At 46.8% G+C, this 13,977-nt stretch overlaps 9 non-coding genes and 1 pseudogene across 9 annotated transcripts; 7 read left to right on the top strand and 3 right to left on the bottom strand.

Annotated features, from left to right (window-relative positions):
* Window positions 1-621: 621 nt before the first annotated feature.
* Window positions 622-812, top strand: LOC137990391 (U2 spliceosomal RNA). Its single transcript, XR_011121368.1, has one exon. It is a non-coding gene; the product is annotated as a U2 spliceosomal RNA (small nuclear RNA).
* A 194-nt stretch (window positions 813-1,006) lies between these two features.
* On the top strand, window positions 1,007-1,170 carry LOC137990375 (U1 spliceosomal RNA). Its single transcript, XR_011121352.1, has one exon. It is a non-coding gene; the product is annotated as a U1 spliceosomal RNA (small nuclear RNA).
* A 975-nt stretch (window positions 1,171-2,145) lies between these two features.
* LOC137990395 (5S ribosomal RNA) lies at window positions 2,146-2,263 on the bottom strand. The gene has a single exon (XR_011121372.1). It is a non-coding gene; the product is annotated as a 5S ribosomal RNA (ribosomal RNA).
* A 2,070-nt stretch (window positions 2,264-4,333) lies between these two features.
* Window positions 4,334-4,518, top strand: LOC137990389 (U2 spliceosomal RNA). The gene has a single exon (XR_011121366.1). It is a non-coding gene; the product is annotated as a U2 spliceosomal RNA (small nuclear RNA).
* Window positions 4,519-4,712: 194 nt separating this feature from the next.
* On the top strand, window positions 4,713-4,876 carry LOC137990374 (U1 spliceosomal RNA). Its single transcript, XR_011121351.1, has one exon. It is a non-coding gene; the product is annotated as a U1 spliceosomal RNA (small nuclear RNA).
* A 983-nt stretch (window positions 4,877-5,859) lies between these two features.
* LOC137990371 (5S ribosomal RNA) lies at window positions 5,860-5,978 on the bottom strand. The gene has a single exon (XR_011121349.1). It is a non-coding gene; the product is annotated as a 5S ribosomal RNA (ribosomal RNA).
* Window positions 5,979-11,650: 5,672 nt separating this feature from the next.
* On the top strand, window positions 11,651-11,836 carry LOC137990390 (U2 spliceosomal RNA). Its single transcript, XR_011121367.1, has one exon. It is a non-coding gene; the product is annotated as a U2 spliceosomal RNA (small nuclear RNA).
* A 195-nt stretch (window positions 11,837-12,031) lies between these two features.
* On the top strand, window positions 12,032-12,194 carry LOC137990382 (U1 spliceosomal RNA). The gene has a single exon (XR_011121359.1). It is a non-coding gene; the product is annotated as a U1 spliceosomal RNA (small nuclear RNA).
* Window positions 12,195-13,168: 974 nt separating this feature from the next.
* Window positions 13,169-13,290, bottom strand: LOC137990373 (5S ribosomal RNA; annotated as a pseudogene).
* A 291-nt stretch (window positions 13,291-13,581) lies between these two features.
* LOC137990388 (U2 spliceosomal RNA) lies at window positions 13,582-13,775 on the top strand. The gene has a single exon (XR_011121365.1). It is a non-coding gene; the product is annotated as a U2 spliceosomal RNA (small nuclear RNA).
* The last annotated feature ends 202 nt before the right edge of the window (window positions 13,776-13,977 follow it).

Raw genomic sequence — 13,977 nt, 5'->3', positions numbered from 1 at the left:
TACGTGGCGCCAGTTCCACTTCTTTGATTTTGACCGCTTTGTTGTTGATTTCTCCTGGAAGGTAGCTCATGGTGTGATTTACACTGCTGAGCGTCTTCTCTCTTTTGGTTTATCTGTCTCCTCCGCTTGTTTTTGTGGTCCTGTCGTCGAGTCACTGTCGCATTTGCTCTTTGTGTGTCCCCTTGCTCAAAGTGTTGTTGGTTGGCTACAGTCCCTCCTTTTTCATTTCTCGCCTATGTGTCCTGTGCTTGAGCGTCGCCATTTACTTTTTGGTTTCAATTCCACTGAGCTTCACGCAGTGCCCAAAGTCTTCAGTTACCTGTTGTGTGCCTGTAAGTTTCACATCTGGCTGGCCCGCAATGACTACCGCTTTCGTTCTGTCAACCTGGGGCCCTCGCCGTCATTGAGGGAGCAAAGGCCCGTGTCAAGTTCCACCTCCCCTTGCTCTTCAAGCGTTTTTCAACCCGGAGACGTCGACGTTATTTTGCCCGCCAGTGGGGGGCGGATGGAGTCATCGCCTCTATGTTTCCAACAAGCTCGTTTTTCGCTTCGGGCCACCTGCTTAATTCACCCTCTGTACCACCTGATTTGCTTAGTTTTATTTCGCCTCTGTCGCCTAATACTGGTGACCAATGCCTCAGGCGTTGGATGAGTCTGTCGACTGGTGACCTTTGGTCTGCCATTCACGCTGCTCATCGAGCAGCTCATATATTAAACTGATTTTTGGAACTGGGCCGTGGAAAAGAGGCTTGCCTCGTCCCGGCCACGGGTTGCCTCGGTATAGCACTACCTCCGAGCGTGGCCCACTTCCCTCTGGGGAAGAAATAATCAAGTGAAAGCAGAACAAATGACCAAGCAACCAACCTTCACATTCTCTTCTCTTTTCTAGGTAGCATAGCAGCGAGTGGACAGCACGACACGACAGGACGAGGAGCACGTGACCCCCATTACCACATGGTATGCGCAGACAAGTTGCGTTTTGCGGTTCCGGAGAGGGTGAAAAGGCATACTTACCTGACGCGGGAGGCACTGTGATCAGGGAGGCAGTCCTCTCAAGGTGAGGCTCTTTCATTGCACTTCGATTGGGTTGACCCTTGCGATTACCCCAAATGTGGGTAACTCGAGCGTATAATTTCTGGTAGTGGGGACCTGCGTTCGCGCTAGTCCCCGCACCAAACCCGGTGGCAAAGTTGGCTAATGGGAAGGTTTGTTGGTAACGTTTCAGGCAGGGCAGGGAAGGAGATGCGGTGGCGGTGTAAGGACTAAGGAAGGTGAGTTGTATTTGTGAATTCCACTGCTGAAATTGTAGGTGAATGTTCCGTACTTGGTGCACTGCAAAACTGTGATTTTATTTCTTTCATTCTTGGCCGTAGAGAGAGCGAGAGGACGTGTTTATTTCAGCCGCATCGATTTCCATCGATAGACGAGTGAGACAAGAAAATGCCAGCGGGTCGAGCTCTTATCCTCGTGCATCGTTTCGAAAACGTAAGTGGATGTGTGTTTGTACTGCTCCATCGCGATAGATTTCTTTTGCGTTGTGTTATGTTGCGTTCTGGAGAGCCCGTTTTGCATTGAGTAACTGAGGACCCGCCAGATCAGTTGGCGTTACATTTCTGTGGCCAACACTTTGTGGTTTCTCTATGTTATCAGTTAATTGGATTGTTATCATAAAAAGTAAATCTTTCATGGTCAGGATAGTGTCTTATCGGCCCTTTGAATACGTACTGTCCGTGTTGAGCAGGGAACAGTAAGACTTTGAAGTGCGCTACGTCACGTAAGTCACGTTTTCGCAGGATCAATGTTGTAGTGTTGTAGCCTTCGTTGTATGCATCTCATCCGGGCTAGGTTAACTTCCATCTAATGCATAACAGTGCATGCATTTTTTACTTGTCGTATCCTGTTCTTTGCTCACACGAAAAGATACGTTTCATGTCATAAACGTTGGATTGATAAGATCTCTCGCGCACGCGCTACCTTGGGAATACAAGTTCCACTTTCTCGTGTGAACTATTTTGTTTTTGTTGTATGTCTCATCTTTGACATATCGTTGGCATGTTGTGTTCAAAAAACCTGGTTTGGAATGTTCTTTCATTAAAGGAAACTGAGATTTTTTGAGATAATCAAGTGTACAGAAGGAAAAAGGGAAGCCTACAACACGGGGATTCCCAGGCGGTCTCCCATCCAAGTACTAACCCCGCCCGACAGGGCTTAACTTCGGTGATCGGACGAGAACCGGTGTTTTCCCTGTGGTATGGTCGTAGACAAGTAATTCGCCGTGAAAATTAACTTTGTTATAAGGGAAAATAAAAACGAGGTCAGAGCAAGCACAATGTGCATTTGTCCTCTTGCCGTCAACGCAAGTGCCATGCAATGCTGGTCCTGCTGCCCACTGTACAAGGGCGATCGTTGTGTGCGCCTCGCTTTCAGGTTGGCTTTGGGCATTCCTTCCTTGGCACGGATTGTAATCGGACCACCATATCTCGTGGCCATGAGACTGGGAGCACCTTGTCCGCTGTGAGCATTTACGGGCATCGATCGTTCTCGGCCTTTTGGCTAAGATATCTGGTCGGTTGGCCGACGTTTTCTTAGCTGCTGGGATCGAGAGCGTTATGATTGGCTTTTTGTTTTATTTTTAGTGGTCCTGTCCTAAGTACCTGCCGGGAGGGAACGGCGTGGACTCTACCCTAAATTGTTCTTGTTATGTTGGCTCTAGATTGTCCGAATAGTATTGTTTTACAGTTTCCTGAACCAGGTGTACAAGAATGTTGGTCCTCCGTTGTATACCACAGTTGTTGGATGCTGTGACACACAGGATAAGCTCACCACCGTTCACATGTTATGCTTGCAGCGTGGTCGTGTCCGGTTGACTTTCAAAGGACTCTGCCTGCTGTGACGATCTTGTTGCCCAAGGCTTGTTGTGTCAAGGCGAGGTCGTTTACACGCTTTTCGTTGCTTGATAGTCGTGTTAACTCTGTTTACGTACGTGATCTGCCCTGGGGAAGTTCCGGATGATGATGAAGTTTCTTCAAACCTTTTTCAGTTCCTTTGGTGGTTTGTTTTAACGTCCATTCGTCGTAGTACCTTCCCTAATTTTCCGTCTGTCTACAATGGTATGTGTGTTGTCGAAGTGGGCCCTGCTAAATGGTAGGTGAGTTCCGTATTTTGTGTCCGTTTCTGGTTTCAATTGTCGTGCGTGGTATTCCCGTCAGCCTGCTCAGTGTGCTGTTTGTCGTGAGTTTGGTCATCGTGCCCCTTCCTGCCGCTGTCTGGTTTGTGCCGCGCTGTCGTCAGCCGGGCTCTTTATCACATGGCTAGGGAGTGTCGGCGGGCTTGGGGGCGACTCCGTCCCGGTACACACTCTCTGCGTCCTCGACCGTGCCTGCTGCCGACGATGATGATTGATGATGATGACTACGTCCCTCCTCCTGATGAGGCGTGGCTGCTTCGGTGCCCTCTGATGTGAGGTGGAAATGGCTTCGGGGGATGAGGATTGTTATGCTCAGGCAGCCGCCCTCTTCCTCCTCGCTCAAAGTCCTCTGTTCTGTTTCTACGTCCAAGTCCAACTGCCCCCCTGTTCCCAGTGTCCAAGTCTCCTGCTTCCGTGCTCTGTCTGCTTCACGTTTCCGCTGCTACGTCCAAGGATCTCCTGCTCCTGTGTCCAAGCCTTCTGCTCCCGTGTCCAAGCTCCTGCTCCGGTCTCCCTGTTTCCTTTTCCGTTTTTACGTCCAAGCCTCCTGCTCCTGTGTCCAAGCCTCCTGCTTCCGTTTCCGCTTCTGCGTCCAAGTCGCCTGTTCTCGTGTCTAAGCCTGCTGCTTCCGGGTCTACTGCTTCTGTTCTCGATATTGTGCTGATAGTAATGTTTTCTGTGAAGCTTTGCCAGTTTTTCATTAAGGATCGTGCTGGTGTTGTTTTGGCTTCTATGCCTCGTGATAGAGTTAGAAACATGTCTGATGCAGCTATTGATCAGTTGGCGAGAGCAATTGTCGAGGAGTATACTGTTGGGGATCCAATGGGTTTTGACTGTATTGTTTCGTTCTTGCATTTTACTCGTAGGAAATACCAGAAAAGAGCTTTAAAGGAATCAATGGAGAAGGAATCAAAGGAATCAAAGGAAAAGGATTTAAAAGATTTAAGGGAAAGACTTGAACTGTTTTTCGTTTTCTTTAACTGGACTTGAGTTTTCTCGAATCATGGAATCATACTTTTTGATTTATGTTTTTGTTTTTTTTTGCGACTTCTGTATTTTTTGATCTTGTATTTTTGTAACCTTGAGTATTTTCGAACTTGTGATTTTGTGAACATGATCTTTTACCTGGGCCCTTGGGCCCTGTAAATAAAATTTTATCAAAAGAAAAAAAAAAAAATCTGTTCTTATCAGCTTAATATCTGATACGCTGCTCATCGAGCAGCTCATATATTAAACTGATTTTTGGAACTGGGCCGTGGAAAAGAGGCTTGCCTCGTCCCGGCCACGGGTTGCCTCGGTATAGCACTACCTCCGAGCGTGGCCCACTTCCCTCTGGGGAAGAAATAATCAAGTGAAAGCAGAACAAATGACCAAGCAACCAACCTTCACATTCTCTTCTCTTTTCTAGGTAGCATAGCAGCGAGTGGACAGCACGACACGACAGGACGAGGAGCACGTGACCCCCATTACCACATGGTATGCGCAGACAAGTTGCGTTTTGCGGTTCCGGAGAGGTTGAAAAGGCATACTTACCTGACGCGGGAGGCACTGTGATCAGGGAGGCAGTCCTCTCAAGGTGAGGCTCTTTCATTGCACTTCGATTGGGTTGACCCTTGCGATTACCCCAAATGTGGGTAACTCGAGCGTATAATTTCTGGTAGTGGGGACCTGCGTTCGCGCTAGTCCCCGCACCAAACCCCGGTGGCAAAGTTGGCTAATGGGAAGGTTTGTTGGTAACGTTTCAGGCAGGGCAGGGCAGGAAGGAGATGCGGTGGCGGTGTAAGGACTAAGGAAGGTGAGTTGTATTTGTGAATTCCACTGCTGAAATTGTAGGTGAATGTTCCGTACTTGGTGCACTGCAAAACTGTGATTTTATTTCTTTCATTCTTGGCCGTAGAGAGAGCGAGAGGACGTGTTTATTTCAGCCGCATCGATTTCCATCGATAGACGAGTGAGACAAGAAAAATGCCAGCGGGTCGAGCTCTTATCCTCGTGCATCGTTTCGAAAACGTAAGTGGATGTGTGTTTGTACTGCTCCATCGCGATAGATTTCTTTTGCGTTGTGTTATGTTGCGTTCTGGAGAGCCCGTTTTGCATTGAGTAACTGAGGACCCGCCAGATCAGTTGGCGTTACATTTCTGTGGCCAACACTTTGTGGTTTCTCTATGTTATCAGTTAATTGGATTGTTATCATAAAAAGTAAATCTTTCATGGTCAGGATAGTGTCTTATCGGCCCTTTGAATACGTACTGTCCGTGTGTTGAGCAGGGAACAGTAAGACTTTGAAGTGCGCTACGTCACGTAAGTCACGTTTTCGCAGGATCAATGTTGTAGTGTTGTAGCCTTCGTTGTATGCATATCATCCGGGCTAGGTTAACTTCCATCTAATGCATAACAGTGCATGCATTTTTTACTTGTCGTATCCTGTTCTTTGCTCACACGAAAAGATACGTTTCATGTCATAAACGTTGGATTGATAAGATCTCGCGCGCACGCGCTCCCTTGGGAATACAAGTTCCACTTTCTCGTGTGAACTATTTTGTTTTGTTTGTATGTCTCATCTTTGACATATCGTTGGCATGTTGTGTTCAAAAAACCTGGTTTGGAATGTTCTTTCATTAAAGGAAACTGAGATTTTTTGAGATAATCAAGTGTACAGAAGGAAAAAGGGAAGCCTACAACACGGGGTATTCCCAGGCGGTCTCCCATCCAAGTACTAACCCCGCCCGACAGGGCTTAACTTCGGTGATCGGACGAGAACCGGTGTTTTCCCTGTGGTATGGTCGTAGACAAGTAATTCGCCGTGAAAATTAACTTTGTTATAAGGGAAAATAAAACGAGGTCAGAGCAAGCACAATGTGCATTTGTCCTCTTGCCGTCAACGCAAGTGCCATGCAATGCTGGTCCTGCTGCCCACTGTACAAGGGCGATCGTTGTGTGCGCCTCGCTTTCAGGTTGGCTTTGGGCATTCCTTCCTTGGCACGGATTGTAATCGGACCACCATATCTCGTGGCCATGAGACTGGGAGCACCTTGTCCGCTGTGAGCATTTACGGGCATCGCTTCTCGGCCTTTTGGCTAAGTCTTTTTGGCCGATGTTTTGTGGGTTCTCCCAGGGCGAAGCCCTACCATTTTGGTAGTAGGTTTTTTCGTTCCTTGTGGTATCCTTGCTATTGCGATTCCATGGATGCTGATACTGATACACGTGTTAATTGGGGCGACGCCCCTATGGATCATGTTTCTGAGAATGTTGTTGTGAATCCTTCCTCTGATATTGCTGCTGCCTCATCGGATACTGTTATGTCATATGCTGGTGTCACTGCCGGGTCTGGTGACCCTGTTCCGCTCGTCAATAATCCTCTGTTCGCAGCCGTTTTGTTCCGTCTACCTTTGAGAGAGAGAATTTTTCTGTTTACAACCGCTTGCCAGAGAGACCGTGTTCTGCCTTTTTTTCCGAAACCTGATGGCGACTTTGCTTTAAAGGATCTTTTTGCCGACCTAGAGAGACCTGCCAGATCCCTTCTGCTGCTGTTCGCTGCGTCCAATGGGTTTCCCCGCAGCAAGTGTGTGTCACCTTTGCCAAAGAAGATTATCGTAACACCTTTCTTCGGGCTTCATCGTTGGTGCCTCGTTTCCTCCGCTCTGGTGCCCCTACAGCTTCTGGTAATCCCCGTATCGTCTATGTTGCTGTTTTTGGTGCTCCTTATGAGCTTCCTGATTCTGCGCTTCATATGCGTCTTGCTCCCTATGGTACTGTGAAGTTTACTCGACGTAGTAACACCAGAACTACCCTGCGTTGGACAATGGAACTCGGGTCTTTGGTATGGTCCTGTCCAAATCTATCCCTTCCTTTCTTCGTTTTGGCCGGGTTCTAGTCCGTGTTCGTCATGACAATCAGACGCCTACTTGTCGAAAGTGCAACCTCCCCGATCATATGGCTAAGGATTGCCCTAATACCTTCTGCTACAATTGCGAGCACGTTGGTCATATGTTTAAGGAATGCCCTGAAGAGGATTTCTGCTGTGTGTGTCGTGACCAAGGCCATAAGGCTATCGATTGTCAGCATTCGTGGCATCGCCGTCCTCGATCTTACCGAGATGCTGACAAGCCGGATGACCCTCCTCCCCAGCCGTCTCCTGACCTTCAACCTGCTGTTCAGCCCTCTAATCGACCTTCGCAGCCTACTAGCCAACTATCTTCATCCTGCTCTTCCCAATCCTCGTCGCAGTCTTCCTCTTTGCAGCCTTCTTCTGAGCACTCGGCCCCTTCGCAGATACAATCTTCCCCTCCTCTTTCTTCTGACCTTTCTCAGTCCCAGAGTATTTTGGCTTCCTATGCGCCCTCTAATCCAGCCTTGGTAGAAGCTGCCTCCGATGCCGAAGTAGCCTATGCTATGGATGTTGCCGATCCTCCGCCTGACTCCCTTCCTGATTACCCTGATGACAACTCCGATCCTGATAATGTTCCTGCCCCTGTCGCTGACCCTGTTCCTGATGCTGTTCCTGATCTTGACGTTGACGTTGCTTCTGACGATACTGATCCTGACCTTGATGCTGATTCGCCTTTACAGACCTCTCGCCCGCTGCTTTCTGACCCTGGTGACCATCCTCTCGTCGTTTTTCTGATGATTCTGACTCAGATGATTATACTCCTGCGCCTGACCTTTTCCCAACTCGTACGTTGGGACGAGCTGTCAAGAGAGGATCCAGCCGGACACCTGCTAATGTCACTCCAACCATTGTGTGCCTGTTCGTAAGTCAACGAATCCTTCGCGTGTGCCTACGAAAAAAAGCCGTCCATCATGACCTCTATATTTAATTTAATTCAAAATTAATTCACGTGGTTCTAATCGGGCTACTCGGAAAGCTTTGCTTGATTATGTTCGTTTCGGTTTCGGTATTATCTGCATTCAGGAGACTTTAATATCTGATCCTGTTGCCTTTAATTCCCTGGTTGCTGACTGGAGTGGGCCATCTTTTTGGTCCCCTGCTGTTGGTAAACAGGCTGGTGTTATTATTTTGATTTCCGATCGTTTTGATGGTCAAGTTTTTATCTTGGCGTAGAGATCATGATGGACGTGTCCTTAGTTTACTCGTTGAGTATAATAATCGTAAGTTTAATATTATTAATATTTATGCGCCCACCCTTTTGACTGACCGAAAAGTGTTTTTCGAGAATCTGCATGCTTTCTGCCTTCCTGCTGATTTTACTATTATTGCCGGTGATTTCAATTGCTATGAATCTGATTTAGATAAATTTGGTGGCAATGTTTCCATTGCAAAATACCTCTCTGACTTTCGTCGTTCACTTTACCTTGAAGATGCTTGGCGCAAAATTGCATCCCCGTGTCCGAGCGTGCTCTTGGTTTAATTCTAATTCTAATTTTTCCATCGGCTCGCGCCTTTGACAAATTTTTTGTTTCCCGAAATTTATTCCCCTTAGTTCAGTCCTGTGACATTTCTCCTTGCGCCTTTTCTGATCATGATTTTGTTAATCTTTCTTTAAAATTGGAGTCTAATTATATGCGTGGTCCGGGCTTATGGAAATTTAATTCCTCCCTTTTGAATGATAGCGATTTTTGTCTTTCCTTTGATGCTAAGATTCGCGAGCTCTCCGATTGCGTTGACTATTTTCCGTCAGTCAAATGTTGGTGGGACTTTTTTAAGGACTCTATTCGCTCGGAAATTATTTCCTTTGCTAAGAAATAAACGTAGAAGTCTCTCGCATGAGCGCGTCCTTATAACTAATGCAATAATTGGTCTCAAGCGCCGTCTTGTCTGTGGCGACCTTTCGGTCGCCCCTGAAATTTCTCGGCTTGAATCTGAACTGAATGCTCTTACCTTGCGTGTTTTGGAAGGCTCTAAAATCCGTTCTCGCGTCCAGTGGCTTGAGGAGGGCGAGAAGCCTTCACGCTTCTTCTTCAAGTTAGAACGTGAGCGCTTAGACCGTAATAACGTTTTCTTCCATTTTGAATGATAATGACATTGAAGTTTTCACTCGGGAGGAGATTGAACGTGCGCACGTGCGCTTTTATTCAAATCTTTCTCGCAGGAGGTTATTGATCCTGTGTGTAAACAATCCTGTTTTGATTCTATTCCTTCTTCGCTTTCTCCTCCTCTGCGCGACTCATGCGAGGGACTTTTAACTTTAGATGAATTGACTATTTCATTAAGGAGCCTTAGCCTAGGAAGGTCACCTGGTTCTGATGGTTTGTCTGTCGAATTTTACTTGCGTTTTGGGGACATTCTGGGCCCCCTTTTGCTATCAGTCGCAAACCAATGTTTCCATGACTCTGAACTTTCGGATTCTATGAAAGGAAGCGTTACTCGCCTTATTTATAAGAAGCGTGGGGATATTAAGAATTTGAAAAACTGGAGGCCCATTTCTTTGCTCAATGTGGATTATAAGATTATCTCTAAAGCTATCACAACTCGTCTTTCTTCGGTTATGCATCACATAGTTTCCCCTGATCAATCTTGCTCTGTTCCGGGTCGTTCAATCTTCTCTAATGTGAGTTTGTTGCGCGATGTTTTGAGCCACATTGAGCAAACAAATGAGTCTGCTATTTTGATTAGTTTTAGATCAAGAAAAAGCCTTCGACCGAGTCGATCGCGTCTTCCTTCTAGAGCTGCTTAATGTTTACGGTTTTGGTTCTGATTTTTGTCGCTGGATTAGTACCTTTTATAATGGTGCTTGCATGCGTATCATCCTTAACGATTGGCTTACTGAGAGTATCCCCCTTGAACGGGGCGTCCGTCAGGGGGATCCTCTCTCTCCTCTACTTTATGTTTTATGTGTAGAAGTTCTTGCTAACCTGATCCGTAGATCTCCTGAGATTGAGGGGTTTTTACTTCCTGGTGCAAGGGGTTTGCAGGCCAAGGTTCGCCTTTATGCTGATGACACTACTGCTGTTTTGAAAGACCTTTTCTCTCTAAATAAGCTTTTTGATTGTGTTAGTGTTTACGAACGTGGTTCTGGAGCTAAGCTAAATAAGTCGAAAACGGAGGCCATGTGGCTCGGTGCTTGGCGTTCTCGGACTGACGAACCCCTTGGACTTACTTGGGTCAAGAAAATGAAAATTCTTGGGTCTTTTTTGGTACTATCCCTGTTGAGAATGATAATTGGCAACCTAAAACTAAACAACTAGAGAAGTCCCTCAATCTTTGGAGATCTCGTTCTTTGTCCTTCCTAGGCAAGGCTCTCCTTATTAACACCTTAGGGTTAAGTAAGCTGATGTATCTAGCTAGGGTTTTGCTTCCCCCTGCCTGGGTCCTTTCCCGTATCAATAGTTTCATCTGGCCTTTTCTTTGGGGTTGTAAAATTGAGACGGTTGCTCGTAATACTTTATATTTAAGCGCTGCGCAAGGGGGTATAGGTATTATTAACTTTAGTGTTAAGTGCCTTGCCCTTGCAGTTAGCGGGGATGGCTTTTACTTTGGACTCGCCTCACGATTCTAGTTTTTATCTTTGTAAATATTTTGTTGGTAGACGTTTGTCTTCTCTTCGCCCCCAGTGGAACTGTTTGCGCGATAATTTTGCCCCTTCTGCCTGCTTTCCGTCTCCTTTTTACGCCCGCTGTCTCGAAACTCTTTTATCCGTTGGTAATTGCGACTTAACTTCTAAGCGTTTATATTTGAAACTACTTTCCTCGAATTCCTCCTCCCCTATCTTGCATAGAGTTTGGACCCAGGTTTGTGGCTCTTCTTTTTCACTCAATGATCATTGGTCTCTCGTTCGAGATTCTCTTACCGAAAATCCTAAAAATGATCTCTTGTGGCTAATCGCTCTCCGCGGTGTTAAGGTTCGCGATTCCCTTGCTAATTGGGGATATATTAACTCGGCTTTCTGTGCTTCTTGCCCTAGACGAGAGACTATAGATCATTGTTTTTTGCATTGCCCTCGGGTTAAGCGGGTTGGTCCCGTTTTTCCCCAATTTTAGATCGTGTGCTAGGCTTTCGGCTTACCTTAAATGTCCCCTTCGTGTTCTTTTTTATTTGGCCCCCTCTCGTTACAAAGAGGGCTCGCATTGCGCGCCACATTATCAAGACCATTCTCTACGGTGTTTGGCTTTTTCGCAATAAGGCACCCTTTATAACGGTAAAGAAGATCATCGGGCTATTATCCGTTTTGTTTTCTGGCGATCTCCGTAGTCGAATTAAGCTCGATCACTTTCGCCTTTCAGACAGTCGCTTTTCTTCTTGTGGTCTCTCCCAGGCTTTTGCACCGTAGAGAACGGTCTTCCTAGCGTTACTATTTAGGCGTACATTTAATTCTCGTTTTGCTTTGTCCGCGCGCTGTTTGCGGTGCCTGTAATCCGGGGCTCTCTTTAAGGAACTTGCGCAGTTCATGGACTTTATCGTTAGGGCCCCCTGGCCCTTACGGCTAGCTGCTTACTCCGCTTTGTAACTCTGTAGACTTTTTTGTATTCCTGAATATGTAATTGCTCCATTTTTATTTGTGAATAAACGCTCTTTTGACAAAAAAAAAAAAAAAAATCTGTTCTTATCAGCTTAATATCTGATACGCGCTGCTCATCGAGCAGCTCATATATTAAACTGATTTTTGGAACTGGGCCGTGGAAAAGAGGCTTGCCTCGTCCCGGCCACGGGTTGCCTCGGTATAGCACTACCTCCGAGCGTGCCCACTTCCCTCTGGGGAAGAAATAATCAAGTGAAAGCAGAACAAATGACCAAGCAACCAACCTTCACATTCTCTTCTCTTTTCTAGGTAGCATAGGCAGCGAGTGGACAGCACGACACGACAGGACGAGGAGCACGTGACCCCCATTACCACATGGTATGCGCAGACAAGTTGCGTTTTGCGGTTCCGGAGAGGTTGAAAAGGCATACTTACCTGACGCGGGAGGCACCTGTGATCAGGGAGGCAGTCCTCTCAAGGTGAGGCTCTTCATTGCACTTCGATTGGGTTGACCCTTGCGATTACCCCAAATGTGGGTAACTCGAGCGTATAATTTTGGTAGTGGGGACCTGCGTTCGCGCTAGTCCCCGCACCAAACCCCGGTGGCAAAGTTGGCTAATGGGAAGGTTTGTTGGTAACGTTTCAGGCAGGGCAGGGAAGGAGATGCGGTGGCGGTGTAAGGACTAAGGAAGGTGAGTTGTATTTGTGAATTCCACTGCTGAAATGGTAGGTGAATGTTCCGTACTTGGTGCACTGCAAAACTGTGATTTTATTTCTTTCATTCTTGGCCGTAGAGAGAGCGAGAGGACGTGTTATTTCAGCCGCATCGATTTCCATCGATAGACGAGTGAGACAAGAAATGCCAGCGGGTCGAGCTCTTATCCTCGTGCATCGTTTTTCGAAAACGTAAGTGGATTGTGTTTGTACTGCTCCATCGCGATAGATTTCTTTTGCGTTGTGTTATGTTGCGTTCTGGAGAGCCCGTTTTTTGCATTGAGTAACTGAGGACCCGCCAGATCAGTTGGCGTTACATTTCTGTGGCCAACACTTTGTGGTTTCTCTATGTTATCAGTTAATTGGATTGTTATCATAAAAAGTAAATCTTCATGGTCAGGATAGTGTCTTATCGGCCCTTTGAATACGTACTGTCCGGGGTGAGCAGGGAACAGTAACACTTAGAAGTGGGCCACGACACGTAAGTCACGTTTTCGCGGGATCAATGTTGTAGTGTTGAAGCCTGAGTTGTATGCATATCATCCGGGCTAGGTAACCTTCCATCTAATGCATGACAGTGCATGCATTTGTTACTGGTCGTATCCTGTTCTTTGCTCACACGAAAAGATACGTTTCATGTCATAAACGTTGGATTGTTAAGATCTCGCGCGCACGCGCTCCCGTGGGAATACAAGTTCCACTTTCTCGTGTGAACTATTTTGTTTTGTTGTATGTCTCATCTTTGACATATCGTTGGCATGTTGTGTTCAAAAAACCTGGTTTGGAATGTTCTTTCATTAAAGGAAACTGAGATTTTTGAGATAATCAAGTGTACAGAAGGAAAAAGGGAAGCCTACAACACGGGGTATTCCCAGGCGGTCTCCCATCCAAGTACTAACCCCGCCCGACAGGGCTTAACTTCGGTTGATCGGGACGAGAACCGGTGTTTTCCCTGTGGTATGGTCCGTTAGACCAGTAATTCGCCGTGAAAATTAACTTTTGTTATAAGGGAAAATAAAAACGAGGTCAGAGCAAGCACAATGTGCATTTTGTCCTCTTGCCGTCAACGCAAGTGCCATGCAATGCTCGGTCCTGCTGCCCACTGTAACAGAGGGCGAATCGCTTTTGTGTGCGCCCTGCGCTTTCCAGGTTGTCTTTGGGCATTCCTTCCTTGGCGACGGATTGTAATCGGACGCACCATCATCTCGTGGCCAGGAGACTGGGCAGCAACCTTGTCCGCTTGTGAGCATTTACGGGCATCGCATTTCTCGGCCTAATTGGCTAAGATCAAGTTGTAGTATCTGTTTCTTATCAGCTTAATATCTGATACGCTGCTCATCGAGGCAGCTCATATATTAAACTGGATTTTTGGAACTGGGCCGTGGAAAGAGGCTTGCCTCGTCCCGGCCACGGGTTGCCTGCGTATAGCACTACCTCCGAGCGTGGACCCACTTCCCTCCTGGGGAAGAAATAAATCAGTGGAAAAGCAAACAAATGACCAAGCAACCAACCTCAACATTCTCTTCTCTTTTCTAGGTAGCATAGCAGCGAGTGGACAGGCACGACACGACAGGACGGGGAAAAGGAGCACGTGACCCCCATTAACCACATGGTATGCGCAGACAATTTGCGTTTTGCGGTTCCGGAGATGGTTGAAAA

This window comes from Montipora foliosa, unplaced genomic scaffold (assembly GCF_036669935.1).
Source record: "Montipora foliosa isolate CH-2021 unplaced genomic scaffold, ASM3666993v2 scaffold_83, whole genome shotgun sequence".
Classification (NCBI taxonomy): Eukaryota; Metazoa; Cnidaria; class Anthozoa; order Scleractinia; family Acroporidae; genus Montipora; species Montipora foliosa.
This window is presented reverse-complemented; position numbering and strand designations above follow the sequence as displayed.